The 13,135-nt window shown below is 42.7% G+C and overlaps 1 protein-coding gene across 1 annotated transcript in view; it reads left to right on the top strand.

Annotated features, from left to right (window-relative positions):
- The first annotated feature begins 2,179 nt into the window (after positions 1–2,179).
- Positions 2,180–13,135, top strand: part of shank2a (SH3 and multiple ankyrin repeat domains 2a) — a 221,869-nt gene continuing 210,913 nt past the window's right edge. The window contains exon 1 of the mRNA XM_029426822.1: positions 2,180–2,313. The gene's annotated coding sequence lies outside the window, so the exon portion shown is untranslated. The remainder of the gene's footprint in view (positions 2,314–13,135) is intronic.

The raw sequence follows: 13,135 nt of genomic DNA, 5'->3' as shown, positions 1-13,135 counted from the left end.
AGAAACCTTTTTGAACATTTTCACAGAGTCCTTGAATTAGAAATATTTGGAGCAAGTATCCCATGATTCACTTTGCAGATTAAATGTTGTGCGCTGGAGCTTTGTCGTCACATCTAAGACTCGGGGAAACATCGTGTGGGTGCACGGAGTCTCACTTCCTGTCATGGGAAGGATTTCCAGCTTGATGGCGTCACAAGTTTGTGGTTTTATGCAAAAATGCTGTTTTCAGCCTCTGAAATCTGGAGATTTGCTGCTTTTCTCTGTTTTATATCATATTAAAGTGAATATCTTTGGGTGTTGGACAAAACAAGCACACATTTAAATGCATCACCTGGACTTTGTTCACTGTTTTCGGACATGTTTTTAACCGAACATCTTTAGTCCCAAGTGTTCTGTCTCTTTGTTCACATTCACAGCTGGACTGAAATAATAAATATAACTTTTTGTTCTTTTAAAGGAAGAATTTGACATTTTGGGAAATATTCACTAGTAGTAGACCCCGCTCTCATGTGCAAACAAACACTTGTTTGCACATGGGGCTTCAGCTTGCACGCAATGCATGCTGGTACATGTCGTCCCCTCTCTCTCTCCCTTCCCTGTCCGTCTCTGCCCTTCAGCTGCACCTGATAGAGCTACAAGACAAAAGTGGTGAATTCTCCCTTTTTTAAGGTCGCACACAACCAGGGTTTGTTCTGGATGTGATGTTTGTGCAGAGTTAGAGGGCCCGTGGTCCGCTGCTCTGCCTCTGGAGTGTGAACATTTGGTGTGAAGAGGAACATGTCACACCTGCAAGTCTTTTTAATGTTGAGCGTCAGAGGACGTGAACTAAAAACATAAAAATCTGTGTGTGAACACTCGAGTCAAACCCTGGAGGTCACACGGCGGCTTGCCTCCAGGGTGGAGCCGGGCTGTTGGTTCTGGCCGTCTGCCACGATCAACATCATCCCGCGCCGGCTCGTAGTGTGGTTGTCATGGTAATGACCGAGCACTGTAGTCTCCAAAATATCCCACACACACAGAGACACACACACCCACACACAGACATACAGACACACACACCCACACACAGACACACACACTCACACACAGACACACAGACACGGACACACACACCCACACACAGACACACACACACAGACACAGACACAGACACACACACACACTCACACTCACACACACACACACACACTCACACACACACACTCACACACACAGTTGGGGGAAGTTAAGGTGAGAGAGGACAAAGACTTAAAGGGAAGATTAATCTATTATCAGTAATATACTTTACATGAAGTCATATCAGTCAAAAACTATTTCAGATTTTCACTAAACGATTATCATGGCCAAAATAATTCATGATAATCATATTATCGCAATATCTGCAGAACATTTCAGTCAAATTGATCTTTGTGCTTTTAAATGCACAAACAACTAATTGAGAAAATATGAATAAATCCAATAAATATAAATGTACTAATTTATTCCTCTAGCGCCATCATCAGGTAAACATTTAAAATGTGTCCAACATTTTGGTTTATGTCCCCTCAGCTTTACTTTGTGTATATTTAGTGTTTTTGTCTATATTACATGTAATATATATGTAGTATATAACATATAATCCACCAGTTGTTATCAATCTTTCAAAAAGCCTAAATTAAGACCCTGAAATCCTTAATAAAGCCATTAAGTCACATCCGCCTTGTTACAGGCTGTAGTTGGATTAGATGTTTTATTAAATTGCATCAGGCTTCATTATATTTCTGCTATTAATAAGCAGCTCTGTGATAAAGGTGAGCTGCGCGTGGACACTGATCTTGAATCCACCGTCTCGTGCTCTGGCCTGGGGCGACCAAAATGTCAGATATCCTCCACAGGCGCACATCCACCTGTCTTGTCTGCAGGGGCTTGCATGGTGTCCTCATAATAAACGCCCCTCCTCCCTCCTCCACCTCCATCCCGCTCCCTCCCTGTTTCTGTGCCACGTGGGGAGAAGTGCTGCTCGGCGCGCGCTCAGTATTGTGTTTCCGCGCGGCAGCAGTCAGGTTTCAGCTCTCAGATCAGGTTTTTAAAACGCAGCCCGTTGCCTCGCGCCCCTCTCTCCCTCCCTCGGTGACTCCTCCTGCTCATCACTGCCCCCCCCCCCTCTCCTCCGTACACAGATCCACACTTTAAGTGGAAGTTGGACTGGACCACCGGCCGCGGTGCGCGCGGAGAGTCGGAGCATGAGGCGACGTTAGGGACACGAGCGGGGACAGAAGCAGCACGAAGGGAATACAACAGCGCGAGGGAACCGGAACCAGGACCAGGTCCAAGGTAAACCTCCAGGTCTCTTACTTTTCACACCGACATGCTGCAGTGGAGCTGGAATAATACTGCATGCACTTCTTAGTGAGACCTCTGTTGTAGTTTCACATTATTAGTGTAACAGCTGCTGTATTAATGATTCATAAACTCATTTCTTTACATATATTAGTTATAAGTTATTAGTGGACAGTAACTAAGTACAATGAAGTACTGTACTCCAGTATTCACATTTCTACTTTATACTCCTCGACATGTATCTGACAGCTTTAGTTACTTTGAATATTCAGATTGAGATTAATATCACAAAATATAATCAACACATGTTTGTGTTACAGCTGCCACATGACAGTGATGAGCACATTAATAATTAGAATATAATATAGATTAATCTGAAATGGGCCATTGAGCAGAATGAGTACTTTTGGTATATTGTGATGGTAATACTTTTGTATTTTTACTTAAGTAAGATTTTAAGGACTTTTACTGGTAACAGAGTAACAGAGTATTTCTACGCTGTGGTTTTACTACTTTTACTTATATAAAATACCGGAGTACTTCATCCACCACTGCTTATAAACCTTTATTATAAAGCTTTCATATAAAGCTTTATTAAGAACAGCTTTGGGTTGCCAGGTGCTGAAACATCTCATCCTCAGTGAACTCATTAATGAAGTTATTAATAATGGTTAATGAGTCTCACTGTAAACCAAACTGGAAGGTGCACGGGGAAGATGTGAAATGAAAGTTGAATAAACCTTTTTCACATCTTCACACTCCGGTGTAACCAATAACTTTAGTAATTACTGCATTTTACTGCAGTTAATCGTGCAACAGAACGTCGTTAATGTCGTGTTCCTCCTGCTATAACGGGTCCAAATATAAACCTGTGAATCTGAATGATTTCATAACGATAATTTGGCTCAGTGTAGTTTCCCCAGTATTGTTGCCATTAATTCTACATTTGAATAACTCATGAATAAGAGGTTTTTATAATATTCCATCAGCTGTTATTGGTGAATTGATTGTTAATTGATTTTGTCCTGAAGCTCTGAAGCAGAGCCAACAGTCCATCAACGAAAAGAGACGCTCGAAACATCACCTGCATTATTTTCTGTCATTTGTTTAGACAAACAATCAGTTGATTCATCGAGAAAATGGTCCCCAGATTAAATGATATTGAAAATCTTTAACTGCAGCACTGGAGGAGGATGCACACTAACGGGGGATCTGGCAACCCAAAAGGTTCCACTGAATGTCTTATAACTCATCTATAACTCATCTATAAAGCTCTACTAAATGATTTATTAATCATTAATACATATCTATCTGCTGCCTTTTAAAAATGTCTCCTCTACAACACAAGATACGAGTGATTCCTCTGTACATCAGGTACAAGTGTTCTTTATTTAATAAAGAAAAAAAAGCTCTTTCCCGCTGGGCAGCGATGTGGTCGGTTGATGTAGCGACATCTGTAGCTAACAGCTAACATGCTAACAGCTAACATGCTAACAGCTAACATGCTAACACTCGTCAGTCAAATCTCTCCAAGCTTCTTTGTGTTTTCTGCTCACTGGGCCGTTTCCTCGTCCTGCTTTGTTGTCAGGAATGTTCTTTTTACTCGACTCTCTGAAGTAAGACGCTGGCTCGGGGCCGACGAGGAGTCTGAAAGCAAAAGTGTTTTTAAATGCTCTGAATGAACACGCTTGGAGGGCCGGCCGTCACACAGAGGAGACGCAGGAAAAGTTGAACTAAGGGGATAACGACAGTTTCAATAGTTGTGTAAAGAATAAAAAAGAACTTTAGATGGAAGTTCAAACCCTGCTCACCCTCCCACCTCTGCACAGCTGATGGAGCACACGGGCTGTCAGTTAGCACGCTTGTTAGCGCGTTAGCTAAGAGAGAAATAAGTTCACACAGTTTATTCAAAAGAGGTCAAAGGTGCAGATTTGTTTGCCAAAATTCACCAAAGTTGAACTTGAATATAATATGTTTGAACAGATTTATTTTGCCCATGTAAGATTTGGATCTTTAAATACCCTTAAAAAAACAAAAACAGACAGTGTAATGTATTTGCTGGCCCCATTATTTCATCTTTTTGTGCAGCTGGCAAACCTCTCCCCCCTCCCCCTCTCTCACTCCCATGTGATGCATCTCCATATGTCTCTCCACTCATTCATAAAAGTCTTGTGTGACTGTTAAGATATGTTGTGTTGGATCCCAAGACTTCCTGTACGGCTCAGGTGTGTTTTTAAAATGAGTCATGCTTTATCTTTATTTTTGTGCAGCGTATGCATGTTGGTGACATAAACTGATTTCAGCCACAGTAAGAGCTCGGCCCCTTTTCCATTGTGACTTCAGTTTTCTGTGTCAGACAGAACATCACATGGGCGTTGAAAGACTTTTCACAATAACACATTTCTGGAGCATCCTGAGAGTTCTCTTTGTTCCCTCTGAAGGTCACAGCTTCATCAGGTGTGTGGTGCCTTGAGTTTACAGGCTTTAACTGATTATTGATGATGATGATGATGATGATGAAGAACTTCCATGGGCTGCAGATAATGATTATTTTTATTAACAATTCATCTCTTAATACGTTTTGTAATAAATTGATTGTGACAAAATAGTGACGCCATCAGAAGCTTCCAGAGACCGAGAGGATCTCTTCAAACTGCGTATTTTGTCTAAACAACATAATTTACAATTTTATAAAACAGAAGAAACGTAAGAGTCTGGAACCAGCAAATGTTTTATTGATGAATGTCTTAAATGATGAATCGATCATAAAGCACTTTGCTTAATGTTGCACCGATTGACGAATCGACTGATGATTTTAAAAAGCTCCGTCAGTGCTCGGAGCTCTTTTTTAAAAATGGTTCTGGGAGGAAGTTCTTCATTAGCAACAAAACGTCAAATGTTTCGTTTGAAAGGAAACAGAAAGACAGAATAACAAAAGTAATACGTGACCTCCGGACTCGAGCCGGAGCTGCTTCTCGTCACATCTGAGCAGCTAAAGAAAGACATTCACTGTTCGTCGCCTAAATATCAGGTGTGGGAATATAGGTGGGTGGAGCATCTCCTTTACCTGGAGATGTTTAATTAATTACAGTTTACAGCCTGCACCTGCTCCCTCCTCTCAGCGTGAGTGCATCTCACCACACTAACAAGATTCTCCAGCGGAGGCAGATTCATGCTCAGTTCACTGGTGAAGGGTCTGAATGGGGTCAGGGGTCAGGGGTCAGGGGTCAGCCATTCCTCAGCTGTTTTCTCTTCACTTCCATTTTGTTAAACTTACGGATGATATTTGTATGAATGTTTTGCGGATGTTAAAGCTGATGAAATGTTTCTCATCTGTGCATCTTGTAAACTCTGTCCTTCTTTCTGCCTCTGACATTAGTCAGCTCCGCCCACTTTAAGTCTACGAAAAGAAGACAATAATAATAATAAAATAGTGCTAAATAATAAATTAAACATACAAGACGAGAGAAAGTACAAGACGAGCAGGCGAACTAGAAACACGAGCGAGTAACACAAACATGTTCTTTATAATGTTCGTAGCTATACCTGCGAAACGTAAAGCACTGTAATTAGTATGTATATCGCACAGAATCACGTTTCTGTGAACCAGGAATTGTTTTTCAACACAACATAATTTCTGTCAAATGTTGTATTTGTACGATGTTGTTTATCCTGTACACACGACATCTATTGCACGTCTGTCCGTCCTGGGAGAGGGATCCCTCCTCAGTCTCTCCCTGAGGTTTCTAACATGTTCCCCTTTAATTATGGGGTTTCTTTTAGGAAGTCTTTCCTTGTGCGATGCGAGGGTCTAAGGACAGAGGGTCTGAGGACAGAGGGTCTAAGGACAGAGGGTCTAAGGACAGAGGGTCTATGGACAGAGGCTCTAAGGACAGAGGGTCTGAGGACAGAGGGTCTGAGGACAGAAGGTCTAAGGACAGAGGGTCTAAGGACAGAGGGTCTAATGACAGAGGGTCTGAGGACAGAGGGTCTGAGGACAGAAGGTCTAATGACAGAGGGTCTGAGGACAGAGGGTCTAATGACAGAGGGTCTAAGGACAGAGGGTCTGAGGACAGAGGGTCTGAGGACAGAGGGTCTAAGGACAGAAGGTCTAAGGACAGAGGGTCTGAGGACAGAGGGTCTAATGACAGAGGGTCTGAGGACAGAGGGTCTAATGACAGAGGGTCTAAGGACAGAGGGTCTGAGGACAGAGGGTCTGAGGACAGAGGGTCTAAGGACAGAGGGTCTGAGGACAGAGGGTCTGAGGACAGAGGGTCTAAGGACAGAGGGTCTAAGGACAGAGGGTCTAAGGACAGAGGGTCTGAGGACAGAGGGTCTAAGGACAGAGGGTCTAAGGACAGAGGGTCTGAGGACAGAGGGTCTAAGGACAGAGGGTCTAAGGACAGAGGGTCTAAGGACAGAGGGTGTCGTATCCTTACAGTCTGTAAAGCACACTGAGACTAATATATAATTTGTGATATTGGACTATATAAATACATTTGATTTGATTTGATTTAAAGAGTGAGGGTGGATCAGCCCGGTGAAGGAGTAAGAAGCTCGACTTAAACCTTTAAAGAGTCTGATCTTTGCTTCACTTTATCTCCATCGGGCTTCTCTGTTGGGTGGTGTTCCATTAGCACAGCTGGATGAAGCTCCAGGACCACTCTGAACACACGTCTTAAAGAAAAACATCAAAATCCACTTCAACACACCAACAGTGCTGCTGATGGTGAAGTTGGATTTTTAAATATTAATCAGCTGTGTGGACAATGTGACGGTCGCTGATGCACCGTACGGTGCTTCGGCTGCTTGTGCTTCTGATTCTCGCGACGATCATTGAAGTGAATGACAGGAGTACATATGATTACTTGAGTTATTGATGACTACAGGGCTTTCATTTTAAGTCTTCCCATCAAAGCAGGTTGATGCATTACTTCAAGGCGGGGCTGATAAATCATGGACCATAACTCCGTCTCCTCAAAATGTCCCCGACATCCAATTAATCTGCAGAAGCAAATCTGTTTTGGGGGAAATGTATCTGCTCCTCAGGGTAACCCTAGGCTAAATAAATAAATAATAAAGCGTCTCTGTTAAATATAAAGGTTTGAAACAGAAGCTTCATTCTAATCAGAAAAGTTCTATTTAGTGTCTAGTTAAAAACTCCTGCAGGGAGTTTGAACTCATGACCTAGTTATTAAAATCAATCACAGAATAATTAAAGCTCGTTCATTTATAGGGAGGACATTTCAACACTTAAGGTTAGATAAAGATCATGCTACTGATTTAATATGTTTTAAAGCATGAGATGGGATGTGTTGCCCTTTTCAAATATCCCATAATTAATAATAAGTGTTCATTTTGGAATGATTCCTTATTTTATTCTATCAGATTATATTGAACATTTCAATCAAACTCGGCAAAACCAACAATGTTGTCATTTTAGTCAAACTTCTTTTTTGCTTATTTGATCTTCTGTCCTCTCTCTGCTCAAAAACACAAGTTGGATGATTTAATAATGAAGCTCTGCTGCTCCGAGTCCTGACGTCTCATTAGAGAGGAAACCGTTCTGAGAGCCAACTGGCATACAACTGATTTAATCTGTGTGTGTGTGTGTGTGTGTGTTTGTGTGTGCGTGTGCGTGTGTGTGTGTGTGCGTGTGTGTGTGACAGAGAGAGGGTTAGAGAAGGTGGAAGGTGATGAAAATAAATAGAGATTTTCGTCACTGATGCTGCTTGTTGATGTTGTCACAGTTGGTGTTTAATGACGTTGTTGGTTTCTCGTCTTGTAAAAAAAGCTTCCTGACGAACACATTTCGCCACACTTCCCGTGACCGAAGCGTTTTAGTAGCAAACTCCTAACAACACAGCGTGCAGGACGGGGGTGCAGGACACGGGTCAAAGTCCGGCTCTTGGTTCTTGCAGATTTGACATCTAGCAACAATACATGTTGTGAAGGGTCGAGGTCACATTCATCCAACCTCGAGTGAAGTTACAGCATCTTAGATGTTTGTTGTCTGTGGTGGAGTTATTTAAAGTCATTCTAGGAAATGTACGATGAACCCCAGAAAAGTCCACTTACACTTTATCATAATAAAGATAACTGTAAGAATATCAGATAGAGAAGAAGAAGAAAAACCTGAGTTCTGCCAACGCCTCGTCCGGTCCAAATCCCCCTCATCTCCAGAGAGCACGGCCCTTTTCCTGCTCCTGTGTGTGTGTGTGTGTGTGTGTGTGTGTGTGTGTGTGTGTGTGTGTGTGTGTGTGTGTGTATGTGTGTGTGTGTGTGAGAGAGACACACACACACACGCTGAGATTCTGTCCTCAGCAATGATCAAAGTCAAACTTGGGGACATCTGAGTCCAATCACTCCATTAGCCCGGAGGTGCTCACACACAGAGAGGGAGGGAGCAGAGGAGGGAAAGATGGAGTCTGACAGACAAACACAGGAAGGTGGATGACAATCTGTTGTGCTTCAAATCCTTCTCATATCTCTCCCACTCCCTTCCTGTTGTCCCTCTTTTGTTTCACCTCTCCTCTCCCTCTCTTCTCCCTCCCCCCCCCCCCCCCCCCCCACGTCTGTCTGTGGCCTTCTCCTGCGGTGACACACAGCTGATCTTTAGTGTTGGCAGGGAGTCCCCAGCATGCCCTCCCCAGCATGCCCTCCCCAGCATGCCCTCTGCCTTCGCAAACTGTCATTACGTGACGTAGTGCAGAGCAGCAGAGGATGGATGCTGGCTTTTGGAATTGAGCTTCTTACCTTTTATTCTTTACCCACTGTGCTGTTTTATACACGACTTTCATGCCACATGTGTGCTGGCAATTAGGCTGCACCCTTTTAGAAAACAGATGGATAGATACTTTATTAATCCCGAGGGAAATTCAGGGAAAAACACTGACTTTGGAGTATTTAGTTTTCTTCTGAAAGGAATATTGTTAAGAAATAGAGGATTTTCTATAGCCAAAATATTTCCATGTGACCAATCAAATCTTCTAAAGTCATCCCTTAAAAAAATATCCTTTAAATCTGCAATCAACAAGGGGTGTTAGTGACAAACCCTCAGATAATTATCCCCCCACTCTGCGGAGCATTTTAGCCTCTTGCTGCTCATATGAGTTTAACAGCACATTCACTCTCATCTGCCTCGTCTCCAGCAGCAGCATCAGGAAACTCTCTGATAAACCCCTTCTCCACTTCCTGCTCAGCACCAAACAGTAGACTAACACGGTTAAAAACTGACTGGTGAGGATAGTTTGACATTTTTAGCGAAATCCAATTATGGCATACTGCTCGAGCTTTCGCTGCGGGGCCAGTAACACCGGTAACCCATCGGAAACACACCAGTAACACACCAGTAACACACCGATAACACACCGGTAACACCCCAGTAACACCCCGGTAACACACCAGTAACACCGGTAACCCATCGGAAACCCATCGGAAACACACCGGTAACATCGGGAACACACCAGTAACACACCGGTAGCACACCAGTAACATACCAGTAACACACCAGTAACACCCCAGTAACACACCAGTAACACCCCAGTAACACACCAGTAACACACCAGTAACACACCAGTAACATACCAGTAACACACCAGTAACACCCCAGTAACACACCAGTAACACAACAGTAACACACCACTAACACCCCAGTAACACACCAGTAACACACCAGTAACACACCAGTAACACCCCAGTAACACACCAGTAACATACCAGTAACACACCAGTAACACCCCAGTAACACACCAGTAACACAACAGTAACACACCACTAACACCCCAGTAACACACCAGTAACACCCCAGTAACACACCAGTAACACACCAGTAATACCGGTAACACCGACCGACCACAGGTGGAAAGCAGCGTCATTCAATATCATTATAAAAGAACATCTACAGTATATCAATGTTTCATGCTCCCCATTGAAACCTTGTACAGGTTAATGTGATGCACAGTTGCAGCTTTTAATTTCTACATGTACAGCATCAATATTAACGAAGCCTTTTCACTTTGGATTGGAGTTGTGCAGCGAGGGAGACGGGCAGAGCTTTCGCAGTGCGTACGGCCAGTATGTTAACCGGTTCAGCTGCAATTGTAAATATTTACCATAACTTATTGATGTAAATCAGAGTATTTGCTTTGGTTCCTTGTGTGTGTGTGTGTGTGTGTGTGTGTGTGTGTGGGGGGGGGGGGGTGTCTATGTGGACACCAGGATCACAAAACCGTGAAATCCTAGTTTGATTATAAACACGTCTCCACACAAAATGCTGGGAAGCAGCAAAATGGGTATGCAGTCGCCATGGATACGTTATATATCATGAGCTCCATTACTGGGAAGCCCACCTGAAGCCCTCCTGCTGACTCGAGAGTAAACCGTGCGCTTTCAAGACGCTGCTTTTGTTTTGCAGTTGTTTATAATAATCTGCATTTCTCACTTTGACTTTGCTTTCATCTGTTGTGATGAAGCTCTGCTGCTTCAGATGACGGGTCACCTGTCAATCAAACCGCACAGAGATTTGTGGGAACACTTTCTTGAGTTCCGGCTCTGTGGGTTTCTCTGCTGCTCAGAGTTACTCCACTCATGTCTACACATTAATCTGACAAGGATTTCTCCTCTGATATAAATCCTTGTGTAATGTTTCTATGTTAAGGCCGTGTCACACATATCCGTATGCCAAAACGTGCCGAACGTGTGCCGGCGCATACGAAAATTTGTCAGAGTCCAAATACGTCCAACTTTTCAACGGATTGAATCGGAAAAGTGAACATATACAGATACGCATGTCTAACCTATCGATAGAGTATCACTTACTAATACAAAATGTATCAGACGAATATCCAACGAATGCATAAGATATACAAAAATATGGCGTATACAAAATATCGGCAACACGCTGGTGTACGTTGATATAAGGTATAAGTAGTATTCGTTAAGAGCTCACTGTGTTACGCTGGGGAGACTTGTTGAACTCTGATGTTTTGAGCATGTTCAAAATTACCGGGTGTAACCGACGTGTGCTTCATAAGATATGTTACGTTAGACATACGTGAATACGGAATACGTACGTGAATACTTACCTACGTAAATACTTACCTACGTAAATACCTACGTGACTATGTTAGAGGTACGTTAGATATCGGCTACATCGGCTGACGGTGAATCCTACAGCCAATGTATTGATAACAAGTGGATAACCTATTCCTACCCGATGTTAAGATGATATTTGACGACAGAGTCATTTATTAAACGTGTTTCTACAGTACAGCTAGCGTTCAGCATGTTAGCCGTTCTCCAGCATCAGCATGACGTGAACCAAATGATACTTTTCCAGCTCTGTTGTCCAGACGCTCTGATACGTTTTAGATAAGTAAGTGATACGCTATCAATGTTGGACATACGTATAATAATTTGTTATGTATTCGTTATGTATACGTCAGCTACAACACCGCTGTGGAAAAGTTGGACGTATTTGGACTCTGACACATTTTGAGTTACTTTTCATATACGCCGGCATGTTTCTGCCATACGGAGCTGTGTGACAGAACCGTGTGTCTGGTGTGTTCGGCGTATCGTCTGCGTCCTTCAAACGATCACAACTTACCCTTAATTTATATCAACCTATTGCCGATATTTCGTATGCACCGGCATACGTTTCTGTCATACGGAGCTGTGTGACAGGGCCTTTAGTGTTTCAGTAAGTGGGTGAAGAGGTTAATTTACAGATGACGTATATCAGGCAAGGATGATCTATTCGACTATTCAACTTCATTAGCAAGTGGGCCGAATATGAAAATCACTGGGGGTTTGTGGGCCACACAATACTTTGTCAATGAATCACTACAAATAACTTACAGTAGTGTTAATGGTTACTAATACATGAAATGAACTAGTCACGTGCATCCCCTTTTTTCACTTTAATTGTATCACCTTAATTCATTACAGAAATCAACCAGTCCATTCAAAACAGTAGGAAAGCTATGGCTACAAGGCTTCACACAAAAGTGCAAAATGTTGTATCTTTAAAACCAAGGAGACATGAGTTGTTTTCCCAACAGGTCCATGTCCACTAATGTAGAAAGAAAGATGACTATAATAAAACAGTATTCACCACATCACCAGTAAGTAGCCCTGTTTATAATATCCTCAACCCTTCCAAGCATACATAAGGTGCTTTGAAAACAATCCATATCCATAAAATGAAATACTAAATGCAAATAGAACATAGATCGTGTGCATGTGACGTCACACTTACGTCCCAACCCGTAAATCAGCCATGTTGGATGATATACACAACCAAGACGGCGCCCGTTCACGTGTGAGTTGCTGCAACGCTTCGTAATTTTCTTTGAATTTAAACGTCTAAGATTGAAAGAAAATGGCAATCGTGTGCGCAGTGTATAATTGTGGTCATAACGCTACTCGTGACCCAGAGAAACGCTTCTTTAGATTTACTAAAATCATCAAAAACAACGATCCACAAAAGAGGGATGAGTTTCTGTCTACAGAACGCCGTCAGCTGGTTTAGCAACATAACTCGTGTGGCGTCCACTTTATATCTGGTAAGAGCTCATGCTAAAGCTATGTCTTCAATGTTTACGTTAAACATTTGTGCTTATGATATACCCGAACACTGTAAGACCTTACTTCTCGTCACCAGGAGAAGCAGCAAAGCTTTATGACATAACATCGCCGCTCTTCTCACTCACAACCCACGGCTTGAGCGGTGCATCTCAAACTCTTTGAGAGTGATCTACACGGGCATGGACGAGCACCCTGTCATCTTTCAGTGGTTTGGTAAGAAGACTAC

The sequence above is a fragment of the Cottoperca gobio genome, chromosome 3, assembly GCF_900634415.1.
Source record: "Cottoperca gobio chromosome 3, fCotGob3.1, whole genome shotgun sequence".
Taxonomy (NCBI): domain Eukaryota; kingdom Metazoa; phylum Chordata; class Actinopteri; order Perciformes; family Bovichtidae; genus Cottoperca; species Cottoperca gobio.
The sequence above is the reverse complement of the archived record's forward strand: the minus strand, read 5'-3'. Positions and strand labels throughout refer to the sequence as shown.